Source organism: Salvelinus sp. IW2-2015, linkage group LG4q.1:29 (assembly GCF_002910315.2).
Source record: "Salvelinus sp. IW2-2015 linkage group LG4q.1:29, ASM291031v2, whole genome shotgun sequence".
NCBI lineage: Eukaryota > Metazoa > Chordata > Actinopteri > Salmoniformes > Salmonidae > Salvelinus > Salvelinus sp. IW2-2015.
In genome coordinates, this window is record NC_036842.1 from 69,953,135 (window position 1) to 69,966,693 (window position 13,559).

A 13,559-nucleotide genomic window follows, 5' to 3' on the forward strand; every position below is an offset into this window, starting at 1 on the left:
TCTACTGTTTGAATAATGTGTGGTCCAGGTAGTGATGGGGTAAAATTTCGATACAGTTACATATTGGGATATTATTTTTGAAGATATATTGTATCGTTTTGACAATATGGCAAAAACAAAAATTGCGCTAGTTGGCTGTACCTGCACCAAAACTCCAGTATTTTCCTTCATAGCTTGTTCTCCATCTTCTTTTGAAATAGGGAGCCAATTTAATTTCAGCACTTTTATTTATATGACTGATCAAAACTCATTTTCTCATGGCTCTCTCTTGTCCCTCTGCAGAAGTCATATGTTGAGCAATATGTTTGGAACATAGAATTTCAATAATTGTATTTGTCACATGTGCCGAATAATAAAGGTGTAGACCTTACCATGAAATSCTTACTTACAAGCCCTTAATAACCTCTAAGGGATTGGTGTCCCTAAACCGGGGCAGTTGTTGCTCAATATGCGATAATGTGACTAGAAGGACATTGTAAACAACAGCCAACTTTCCGGGACACAGACACGTCTTATATGGGCAGAAAGCTTGAATTCTTGTTAATCTAACGTGCGGTAACCATTTACAGTAGCTATTACAGAAAAAAATACCATGCTATTGTTTGAGGATAGTGTACAACAACAAAACACTTTATTCACGGCAACTGGTTTGATACATTCACCTCTGAAGGTAAAAAATGTACTTACATTCAGTCAACTTGCTCTAATTTGTCATCCTGAGGGTCCCAGAGATAAAATGTAGCATAGTTTTGTTTGAGAAAATCTATTTTTATATTAAAATTTAGGAACTGGGGTCTACAGTTTGACCCCACTGCTGTCTCCGGCTCCACACCCACCAAACGCGGCCATTTAGATGTGTAAAAGTTAGTCTATTTTCTGTAGGGAAGCTAATGATCCATCATGTATGACATTCCTGGGAGTATGTAAACTTACATTTTTTATTACCATAGCATTTTTGTATGTTTTCTGTAGGTATTTACTTGAAAATGTATAAATTGACCAATTCGGCACATTTGGGCAAACTCCTGGCAGACTTGATACAAAATATTGTGTAGTGAACTAATTATTCACTGGATCAATCTGAAACTTTGCACACACACTTCTGCCATCTTGTGGACAACATCTAAATCCTATCTCAATGTATGGCCTTTCTCTTGCATTTCAAAGATGTATTATCTTTTACCAGATCTAATGTGTTATATTATATATCCTACATTCATTTCACATTTCCACAAACTTGTTTCCTTTCAAGTGGTATCAAGAATATGCATATCCTTGCTTCAGGTCTTGAGCTACAGGCAGTTAGATTTGGGTATGTCATTTTAGGCGGAATTGAAATAATAGGTCCGGTCCTCTTGAACAAAAGTGCAGTTTTAACAAATAGAGTTAAGAAAATATTTACTAAGTAAACTAAAGTAAAAAATAACAATAATGAGGCTATATATAGGGGGACCGGTACCGAGTCAATGTGCGGGGGTACAGGTTAGTCGAGGAACTCTCAACCCGCTCCACTTCAGTCCGTTGATGTTAATGGGGGGCTGTTCAGCCCTCCTTTTCCTATAGTCCATGATCAGCTCATTTGTCTTGCTCACATTGAGGGAGAGGTTGTTGTCCTGGCACCACACTGCCAGGTCTCTGACCACCTCCCTATAGGCTATGTCATCGTTGTCGGTTATCAGGCCTACCACTGTTGTGTCGTCAGCAAACTTAATGATGGTGTTGGAGTCGTGCTTGGCCACGTAATCGTGGGTGAACAGGGAGTACAGGAGGGGACTAAGCACACATCCCTGAGGGGCCCCAGTGTTGAGAATCAGCGTGGCAGATGTGTTGTTGCCTACCCTTACCACCTGGGGGTGGCCCATCAGGAAGTCCAGGATCCAGTTGTAGAGGGAGGTGTTTAGTCTCAGTGTCCTTAGCTTAGTGATGAGCTTTGTGGGCATCTGTGTACCTGTTGGGGCGGTATGCAAATTGGAGTGGCTCTAGGGTGTCCGGGATTATGGTGTTGTTTTGAGCCATGACCAGCCTTTCAAAGCTGTGCTGCGGTGTGGTAGTCATTTTGTCAGGTTACCTTCGCTTTCTTGGGTACAGGGACTATGGTGGTCTGCTTTAAACATGTAGGCATTACAGACTCGGTCAGGGAGAGGTTGAAAATGTCCGTGAAGACACTTTCCAGTTTGTCCACGCATGCTCTCAGTACATGTCCTGGTAATCCGTCTGGCCCGCTGCCTTGAATTTTGACCTATTTAAAGTCTTCCTCCCATCAGCTGATCACAGTATCAAATCGCAATACATATAGAATCGTGAGAATCGCAATACACATCGTATCGGCACCTAAGTGATAATATCGTATCGTGAGGTCCCTGGCAATTGCCAGCCCTAGGTCCAGACAGCACATAGCAGACACATGAACAGCTGAGACTGCATCATCTCCGTAAGCTATGCCTCGGGGGCTTCCTGAGTCTCTATTCTCATTAGGCTGTCTGTGTCTAACTGAAAGCCCATCTATGATGCCTGGACAGAGTGAGGGCTCTCAGGGGAGTTAGAGCTTTACCCACTCTGTTTTTAGATAGTGCAGCCTCGGCACAAATCACAGCTTAACTCTCCCCCATATGACAGATCACAACTAAGCCTGAACAACAACAAAAAAACAGAACAACCCAAGCTGCCTGCCTTCGCACAGTAGGACTTCTCTCGCAAGCCAACCTACTCTCTTGATCCTGTTCTTTCGCCCTCATCTTAAACACTCTCTAAATTCAATTACGGCTCGACTTGTTTTTTAGATGAGTAATATTTCTGGTGTTTTTAAGTACAGCACAAACACTTTTGAAGAAGTCCCTGATGCTGTTGTAGCCTCTTCTTTTAGCAAGAGAAAGCTGTCAAATAGAGCCTCTGTTTCTGTCTCTCTCGAAGGAGAAACTGTGTTGGAAGAAAGCAAATTCTTTCTATGCATGCTGTGGTCTGTGGTTGCCTATTTTTGCTCTGTGCTGTGGCATGTGGGGGTGTGCACATTGAGTGAGCAAGTACAGTTGAAGTCGGAAGATTACATACACCTTAGCCAAATACATTTAAACTCAGTTTTTCACAATTCCTGATATTTAATCCTAGTAAAAAATCCCTGTCTTAGGTCAGTTAGGATCACCACTTTATTTTAAGAATGTGAAATGTCAGAATAATAGTAGAGAGAATGATTTATTTCAGCTTTTATTTCTTTCATCACATTACCAGTGGCCCAGAAGTTTGAATGCACTCAATTAGTATTTGGTAGCATTGCCTTTAAATTGTTTAACTTGGGTCAAACGTTTCGGGTAGCCTTCCACAAGCTTCCCACAATAAGTTGGGTGAATTTTGGCCCATTCCTCCTGACAGAGCTGGTGTAACTGAGTCAGGTTTATAGGCCTCCTTGCTCGCACACGCTTTTTAAATTCTGCCAACACATTTTCTATAGGATTGAGGTCAGGGCTTTGTGATGGCCACTCCAATACCTTGACTTTGTTGTCCTTAAGCCATTTTGCCACAACTTTGGAAGTATGCTTGGGGTCATTGTCCATTCGGAAGACCCATTTGCGACCAAGCTTTAACTTCCTGACTAATGTCTTGAGATGTTGCTTCAATATATCCACATAATTTTCCTCCCTCATGATGCTATCTATTTTGTGAAATGCACCAGACCCTCCTGCAGCAAAGCACCCCCACAACATGATGCTGCCACCCCCGTGCTTCACAGTTGGGATTGTGTTCTTCGGCTTGCAAGCCTCCCCCTTTTGCCTCCAAACATAATGATGGTCATTATGGCCAAACAGTTCTATTTTGTTTCATCAGACCAGAGGACATTTCTCCAAAAAGTACGATCTTTGTCCCCATGTTCAGTTGCAAACCGTAGTCTGGCTTTTTTTGGCGGTTTTGGAGCAGTGGCTTCTTCCTTGCTGAGCAGCCTTTCAGGTTATGTCGATATAGAACTCATTTTACTGTGGATTTTACTGTTTTACTGTTTCCTCCAGTCTTCACAAGGTCCTTTGCTGTTGTTCTTGGATTGATTTGCACTTTTCGCACCAAAGTATGTTCATCTCTAGGAGACAGAACGCTTCTCCTTCCTGAGCGGTATGACGGCTACGTGGTCCCATGGTGTTTCTACTTGCGTACTATTGTTTGTACAAATTAACGTGGTACCTTCAGACGTTTGGAAATTGCTCCCAAGGATGAACCAGACTTGTGGAGGTCTACAATTTTTTTTCTGAGGTCTTGGCTGATTTCTTTTGATTTTCCCATGATGTCAAGCAAAGAGGTACTGAGTTTGAAGGTAGGTCTTGAAATACATCCACAGGTACACCTCCAATTGACTCAAATAATGTCAATTAGCCTATCAGAAGCTTCTAAAGCCATGACATAATTTTCTGGAATTTTCCAAGCTGTTTAAAGGCACAGTCAACTTAGTGTATGTAAACGTCTGACCCACTGGAATTGTGATATAATTCACTCTAAGTGAAGTAATTTGTCTGTAAACAATATTTGGAAAAATTACTTGTGTCATGCACAAAGTAGATGTCCTAACCTACTTGCCAAAACTGTAGTTTGTTAACAAGAAATTTGTGGAGTGGTTGAAAAATGAGTTTTAATGACTCCAACATAAGTGTATGTAAACTTCCGACTTCAACTGTACCTGTGTGTGTGTATGCAAATGTGTGTTTTTTTGTCCTCTTTTTCTCCAGGTCACTGTTCTACTTGGCTGCTGTGAGGGAGCTCAGGGCTGTGACTGGTGAGCAGTGAGACTTCTCCACCCCAGACAGACGGACGGAGTGCCTCTGTCCGGTGCCCCTCCTCCTTTTCATGGATGCCAGGCTGGTCCTGCTGCAGCTTTGGACTCTCCTCGGTCTCCTGTCCGTAGCACTGGAGTTGACTGCTGAACAGACCGCTGCCGCGGAGGTCTACACTAACACCTGGGCGGTCCACATAGAGGGAGGACCACAAGAGGCTGACCGCATCGCCAGGAAACATGGTTTCATAAACCACGGCAATGTGAGTAGCACAGCAGTGGACTCTGTGGAGCCTCTCTAGTCAGTCAGAGTATATGACCTGTCTATGCCCTGCATCTGTGGTCAGTTGAAGCTGTTCTATTGTCAGTGACAACCTGCTCAACAGGCTTCAATGCACAACAAGACACAAAGACAGCCTATAAGCCCTCATGTTTTGAGAGTGCATGTCATGGCTCGTCCATCCCTTGAGTTCAGCTGATAGCTGGAAGCTAAAGCCTGCACTTCTTCTAGTTAATTGGGGCATACCATACCATGCATATGTGTGTGTGTCTGTGTCTGTGTGTGGTAGTGTACGTGCCTCTGCCCAACACACAGCTGGGCAGTCTGGCTCTCCAGGGGAGGGTTTTGCCAGTCAGTCTGTTTACTCTGGGTTCTATCTGGAGCAGCCTAGGAAAGAGTTATTTTAGGATTACAGGGGAAGTATGATTGTAATTGGGGAAAAGAAACAAGCAGGTTAGTCTGAGACTAACCTGTCTAGTGTCCTGTTCTCTTTTGAGCCTCAGCCTCTTTCCATATCCCTCGCTTTGTGGAGAGAGCGGGAGAGAGGGAGACTTTGTGTGTGCGGCTGTTCGTGTGTTTGAGTCAATTGGAATTTGATCCTCACACGCCCACACATGTTGATCATTAGTATATATTTCTCTGGACACCCCGGCTATGTGCTTTGTTATTGCCAGTTAGTAGTCCTACTACTCCTTCGTCTTTTCCCTCACAGTTCAGTCGTTCCGCAGTAGACTTCACTCTATTTGCAGGTATTCACTACACACACACCACTGAACAGCCGTCTGGATTCTTCCGTGGGAATAAATGCATAGGAGGTTCTGAACTCCCAAACCTTCCTTCACCCTCTCCTCCCCGAAAATAGGATTTTCAGAGCGGTTTGCAAAATTAATTTAGGCTTATCTTCTGCCTTCTTTATGTTGCCGTCCATGCAGCTTCTGTCTTGAGGACTGTTTTGCTAGCCCAGACTGGAATATGATCCGGGATTCATCCAATGGCATTGAGGAGTATACCACCTCAGTCACCAGCTTCATCAATACGTGCATCGACGACATTGTCCCCACAGTGACCTTACGTACATTTCCCAACCAGAAGCCATGAATTACTGGCAACATCCGCACTGAGCTAAAAGGCTAGAGCTGCCGCTTTCAATGAGCGGGACAGTAGTCCGGACGCTGACAACAAATCCCGCTATGCCCTTAGACAAACCATTAACCAGGCAAAGCGTCAATACAGGGCTAATATTGAATCCTACTACACCGGCTCTGATGCTCGTCGGATTTGGCAGGGCTTGCAAAATATTATGGACCACAAAGGGAAAACCAGCCATGAGCTGGCCAGTGACTCGAGCGTACCAGATGAGCTAAATGCCTTTTATGCTCGCTTCGAAAGCAAGCAACACTGAAAAATGCATGAGAGCACCAGCTGTTCTGGACGAGAGCACCAGCTGTTCTGTGTTCACGCTCTCCGTAGCCGGTGTGTGCAAGACCTTTAAACAGGTCAAAATTCACAAAGCCGTGGGGCAGACGGATTACCAGGATGTGTACTCAAAGCATGCGCGGACCAACTGGCAAGTGTCTTCACTGACATTTTCATCCTCTCCCTGACCGAGTCTGTAATACCTACATGTTTCAAGCAGACCACCATAGTCCCTGTGCCCAAGGAAGCGAAGGTAACCTGCCTAAATGATTACCGCAGCGTAGCACTCGCGTCAGTAGCCATGAAGTGCTTTGAAAGGCTGGTCATGGCTCACATCAACACCATCATGCCGGAAACCCTAGACCCACTCCAATTTGCATACCGCCCCACATATGACACAATATCAATCGCATTCCACACTGCCCTTTCCCACCTGGACAAAAGGAACACCTATGTGAGAAAAATGTTCATTGACTACAGCTCAGCGTTCAGCACCATACTGCCCACAAAGCTCATCACTAAGCTAAGGACCCTGGAACTAAACACCTCTCTCTGCAACTGGATCCTGGACTTCCTGACAGGCCGCCCCCAGGTGGTAAGGGTAGGCAACAACACATCTGCCACGCTGATCCTCAATCCAGGGGCCCTTCAGGGGTGCGTGCTTAGTCCTCTCCTGTACTCCCTGTTCATCCACGACTGCGTGGCCAAGCACGACTCCAACACCATCATTAAGTTTGCTGACGACACAACGGCGGTAGGCCTGATAACAGACAACGATGACACAGCCTATAGGGAGGTCAGAGACCTGGAAATGTGGTGCCAGGATAACAATCTCTCCCTCAATGTGAGCAAGACAAAAGAGCTGATCGTGGACTGTAGGAAAAGGAGGCCAAACAGGCCCCCATTAACATCGACGGGGCTGAAGTGGAGTGGGTCGAGAGTTTCAAGTTCCTTGGTGTCCACATTACCAACAAACTATCATGGTTCAAACACACCAAGACAGTTGTGAAGAGGGCACAACAACACTTTTTCCCCCTCAGGAGACTGAAAAGATTTGGCATGGGTCTCCAGATCCTCAAAAAGTTCTACAGCTGCACCATCAAGAGCATCCTGACCGGTTGCATCACCGCCTGGTATGGCAACTGCTCGGCATCTGACCGTAAGGCGCTACAGAGGGTAATGCAAACGGCCCAGTACATCACTGGGGCCAAGCTTCCTGACATGCAGGACCAATATACTAGGCGGTGTCAGAGGAAGGCTAAAAAAATTGTCAAAGTCTCAAGTCTAGGACCAAAAGGCTCCTTAACAGCTTGTTCCCCCAAGCCATAAGACTGCTGAACAATTAATCAAATGGCCACCCAAATTATTTACACTTGACCCCATCCTTTTTTTGTACACTTCTGCTACTCTCTGTTTATTATCTATGCATAGTCACTTTACAAATTACCTCGACTAACCTGTACCCCCACACATTGACTCGGTACCGGTACCCCCTGTATATAGCCTCGTTATTGTTATGTCATTTTTTTGTTATTTTTGTGCTTTTTTAAAATTTAGTAAATATAACTCGATTTCTTGAACTGCATTGTTGGTTAAGGGCTGGAAAGTAAGCATTTCATGGTAAGGTCTACACCTGTTTTATTTGGCGCATGTGTAAAGGTTTTCTTCCTGGGGTGAAGGAGAGGACCAAAATGCAGCGTAGCCAGTGCTCAACATGTTTAATTATAAGAACAAGTGAACACTACAAACAACTTACAAAATAACAAACGTGCAAAACCGATACAGACCTATCTGGTGCAGAACACAAACACAGAGACAGGTAACAACCACCAAATTCCACACCGCCAAGTTTAGCATTTCCTTTCTCATTAACTCTCAAAGTATTGCCATACAGGACTTTCACTGCTGTTGCTTGCCTTTTCCCCATTTTTTTCAACTTTTAAGATGATTGGACGTTAGTTGGTGGAGAGCAGACTCCAATAATATTGATGCATTAATTAAGTCGACACGGTGTCGACTTCCCCATTTCTGAGTGTCAAGAAATTGATTCCGCTACTCAGTGGCCAGAAGGAAGGAAAACGGCTCAGGGACTTCACATGAGGCCAATTGGTGGTTTTTTAAAACCGTTAACAGAGTTTAATGGTTGTGATATGCATAAAAAACTGTGGATGGATCAACAAACATTGCTAGTTACCTCCACAATACTAACCTAAATGCAGAGTGAAAAGAAGGTAAGCCTGCTAGAGAATAACAAATATTTCCAAAACATGCATCCCCATGTTTGCAAAGAAGGCACTTTAAAGTCATCTGGCCAAAAAACATTGGCAAAATTAACTTCTTGTCCTGAATACAAAGATTATGTTTGAGCCAAATCCAACACATCACTGAGTACCACTTTCAACAAAACAGGGGGATGGCCACAATGTAATGGTAGCGGAACGGTAAGGACTAGAGAATTCTACATGAAAAACAGGAATACAGCCCATATAGTCACAGCAAACCCAGGAAAACCTGGTTTCAGCCTGCTATCCAACAGACACTGGGTGACATTGATTCACTTTTCAGCAGACAATAAACAAAAAAAGAGAATGCATACTTTGGCGGCGACGGGCGGCGCTGCTTATCCTTGGCTGGGTTTTCAATGGGGAATCCACAGAATCCCAGTGCGGATCAAGAAACGCAGAGAAGCTTTCTGTTGCAACAAATGGTCTCTGGAAAAACTTCCACGCTTATTTCCAGATGATCTGTTCGATAACCAAGACACCAGACCAGCTCAGCGGCAGAGAACCAAGCTAAGCTGGCATCAGGTCAGTGTGGAACAAGTGGGTTGGACCGTTCTTCCCCTGTTTACAACCCTGGGCCCAACTTTACGGTTGATGAGCCAGCTTATGCCATTTAGGGGCTACTGCCCCTTCAGCAGTACATACTGTCTAAACCCGCAAAATATGCAATCAAGATCTAGGCTGCCTGCTGATGGCTTGCTTCATTCATATGCGTTGGAACTTGAAAGTGTATACGGGTTGTCCAGGGACTTTCCGTGGCACAACGATCACATGCGATAAACTTTTTTACTTCGCACAAGCTGGGAACAGGAGCTCCTCAAGAGGAAGCTGCAATGGTAGGAACAGTACGAAAAAACAAGCCAGAGCACCCACCTCAGCTGTTGAATACACAGAAACAGGGCCTTAAAAAAACAAAAAAATAACAGAATTCAGTTAATCACTCAGCACTATTTTATGACTGAGTAAGCTCTGAGGTCTGCTCAGAATTTGTGGCTAGGAGGGAGGCGAGAAAATTACGGGGAAAGAGAGTGGGGAGAGAGTAGGAGCAGAGAGAGAAAACAGAGAGGAGAGAGAGAGAAGGAGCCTTGATTAAAGCTCATTCACATCATCACAGTACGATTATCCGTACCAAGGTTAAAAAAGACAGAGCAATTTAAGTTCTTAAAAATCTAAATCAAACCCAAATTACAATCAAACCCCTGCAGGTTGCTTCAAGCCCTAGCTTTACTGATTGGATAAGTGTCTGTCTGCCCTGCGCTTTACTGGCAGAGGGTTAGTTCTGGGGAGACTACAGGTGTTTCAATGCTCTAGAACTGGGCACTTAACTGGGAATACTGGTTTGTAGTGGGGCTATACCAGAGGGACGGAAACGGCATACGGAATCAATACTATCATTCCCTTGTTCCCTGTCCATCAGAAGTACTTCATAAAGTGGTCGTAACAAGTGATTGAAGACATAAACACAAAACTATCCTCTTGTGTGAAAAGACAGTGTGAAGACTGTGTGTGTGTGTGTAGTGACTGTGTATGTGTAAACTTGTGTGTGTGAGACTGTGTGTGCGGCGTGTGTGTGCAGCGTGTTCATGCATATCAATACTGTTGGAGTTTTTGATGCTTTGAAATATGCATGCACACTGTCTCGGAGGAAGAATATTGAGCAATTAATAGCCCTATTCAATTAGGCATTATTTAAGACTATTATTTCTAATTGGCATTTTTCAATTCTATCTATCTTTTTGTTTTTCTCTCTCTCTCCCTTCTGCAGCACATCCTTTCATTAGCACCCAACAGCAATCCCTTGCCAGATTAACTCAATAACCAATGAATTCCAATCAAAGCCAGCCGAGAGCGAGACACTACTTGACAAGTAAATACAAATCAAGCAAGGAGACAATCGAGTGGGTGATGGGCATCTCACAAATTAACAATATCACATCTCCTCCTATTACTTATGACAGAAATTGCTTAGAACTACTAAACATTAACACAAGAGGAAAAAACGGACTTCTGGCTAAATCAAAAAATCTAATAAAATCACATTTTTTATTTGTCACATGCTGTCACGTTCCTGACTGTTTTCTGTGTTTTGTATGTGTGTGAGGTCAGGGCGCTGAGTTTGGTGTGGCATTCTATTGTTTGTGTTTCTATGTTGGTTTAGGTTGACCTGGTATGGCTCTTAATTAGAGCAGTGTTTTGCCGGTTCTTTCATATAAGAGTTCTATTTAGGTAGGCTTGTTCACTTTGGTGTTCGTTGTGGGTGGTGTTAACCTGTCTCTGTGTTTGTGTTTCTGCACCAGATAGGTTCTGTATTCGTTTTGCACGTTTGTTATTTTGTGAAGTTGTTTGTAGTGTTCACTTGTTCTTGATTAATTAAACATGTTGAGCACTGGCTACGTGCATTTTGGTCCCTCTCCTTCACCCAGGAAAGAAAAACCTTTACAGAACCACCACCAAACCCGGGACCAAGCAGCGTGGCAACAGGCAACGGCGGCAGCAGCAGCAGCCAGCGGGAGCTAGCAAGCACGAGCTGGCTGGAAGCCCGAGAGCGCTCCCCAAAAAAATCTTGGGGGGGGCACACGGGGAGTATGCTGGGGTCAAGTTGGGAGATTTGAGCCAGTTTCCCCGTGCTTTTACCAGAAGGAGCAGTGGGCTAAATTGAGGTACGGAGTCGGGAATGTGGGGAGTTATTGGACAGATTGGAGGGAAGTGAAAGGATAGGGAGATTATTTTGAGACATTTGATGAGTTGTTGTGATATTGGGGGAGAGCGAAGAGAGAGAAGATGTTGGTTTGGCGTAGCATACCACGGTACTCGCCCTGAGCGTTGTGTGATTACCGTAAGAGCGGAGTACGCGGCAGGACACCGTGTTATGCGGGAAGAACGCACGGTGTCCCAGTTACGCTGCTTAAGCCCAGTGCGCTATTCCACCTTGCCCACCTGGGAGGGCAGGTGCAATCGCAAGCCGAGTGCATGGGGAAGCGCCCAACGTATCTGCGCTTTCCAGTACGTCTCCTCGGAGCCCGGCGTACTGGCACCAGCCTTACAGGGTTTGGTGTCCCCGGTTCGCCTGCATAGCCATTGCGGGCTATTCCACCTCGCGCAACTGGCAAGCTTACGGGGACCATTCAAACCTGGTAAGCGTTTGCGGGAGGCTCGGTGCTCAAGAAGCACGTTGTCCTCTCCTTCACGGTCCGGTATATCCCGGCGCCACCTTCCCACCCAGCTACAGTACCACCAGTGCCTACACCACGCACCAGGGCTCCAGTGCTCTTCCAGAGCTGTTCCTCCTCCACGCACTCTCCTATTGTGCGTGTCTCCAGCCCAGTGCCTCCAGTTCCGGCACCACCGCAACCAAGCCCTCCTGTGCGTCTCCAGAGCCCTGTACGCCACTGTTCCTTCTCCCCGGCACTCGCCTAGGTTGTGTGCCCCTCAGCCCCGGTACTCCAGTTCCGCGTACCACGCACCAGGCCTAGGAGTGCGCCACCGCAGGAGTCAGTGTGCCCTGTTGTTGTTCCCCGCACTAGCCTGAAGGTGCGTGTCCTTAGCCCGCGTACCTCCAGTTCCGGTGCCACGCACCAGGCCTACAGTACGTCTCGAGCCGGCCAGAGTCTGCCGTCTGCCCAGTGGCGCCTTAACTGCCCGTTCTGCCCAGCGGCGCCTTGAACCTGCCCGTCTGCCAGCGGCGCCTTTGAAACTGCCCGTCCTGCCCAGCGCGCCTTGAACTGGCCCGTCTGCCCAAGCGGCGCCTGAACTGCCCGCTGCCCAGCGCGCGTCTTGAACTGCCCGCCTCTTGCCCATACGCCGTCTGACTGTCCGTCTGCCATGAGGCCTGCCCAAAAGCGACCCGCTGCCCATGAAGCCTGCCAAAGCGCCCGTCTGCCATTGAGCCCCCCCTACAGAGCCGTCCGCCAGGGACAGGAATTCGCTAGAGCCGTCTCTCTCTCTTTTTGACAGAGCGCTAGAGCCTTCCCCAGACCGGATCAGCCAGCAGCTTCCGCCAGACCGGATCAGCCAGAGCCTTCCGGCCAAGACACGGATCAAGCCAGCAGTCCTTCCGCCAGGACCGGATCAGCCAAGCCCGCAGACCGTTCAACCGAGCCTCCCAGACCGGAATCAAGCCAGAGCCTTCCCTCAGCCCGGACCTGGCCAGAGTCCCTCACCGGAACCTCCAGAGCCTAGCCCGATGCAGAGTCCCTCAGCCCGGACCTGCCAAGAGTCCGTGCGAACCTCCGAGCCCTCAGCAGGAACCTGCCAGAGTTCCCTCAGCCAGGGACGCCAGTCTAATGCCAGAGGTCACCTACAGCCATCGCTCAGCCAGGACCTGCCAGAGTCCCTCAGACTTGCCAGAGTCCTCAGACGACCAGAGTTCCCTCAGCCAGAGGAGCCTGCCGCCCTTATCCCGTGCTTTCGTGCTGCCCCTTATCCCGTCTGCCCCTTATCCCGGTGCTGCCCCTTCATTAGGTGGTTTAGTTGGAGGGTGGTCAATTGGGAGGGGATACAGAACGGGGAGTGACTATGGTGGTGTGGGACAGCGTCCGGAGCCTGAGCCACCACCGTGGTCAGATCCCACCAGACCCTCCCCTGGACTTTGTGCTGGTGCGCCCGGCGTTCGCACCTTGAGGGGGTTCTGTCACGTTCCTGACCTGTTTCTGTGTTTTGTATGTGTGTGATGGTCAGGCGCTGAGTTTTGGGTGGCATTCTATGTTGTGTGTTTCTATGTTGTTTAGGTTGGCCATGTTATGGCTCTTAATTAGAGGCAGTGTTTTGCGTTTCCTCTAATTAAGAGTCTATTTAGTAGTTTGTTTTTTCACTGTGTTCGTTGGGGTTGCGT

At 46.8% G+C, this 13,559-nt stretch overlaps 1 pseudogene; it reads left to right on the plus strand.

Annotated features, from left to right (window-relative positions):
- Positions 1 to 13,559, plus strand: part of LOC111962447 (furin-like) — a 260,162-nt pseudogene that overhangs the window by 33,082 nt on the left and 213,521 nt on the right.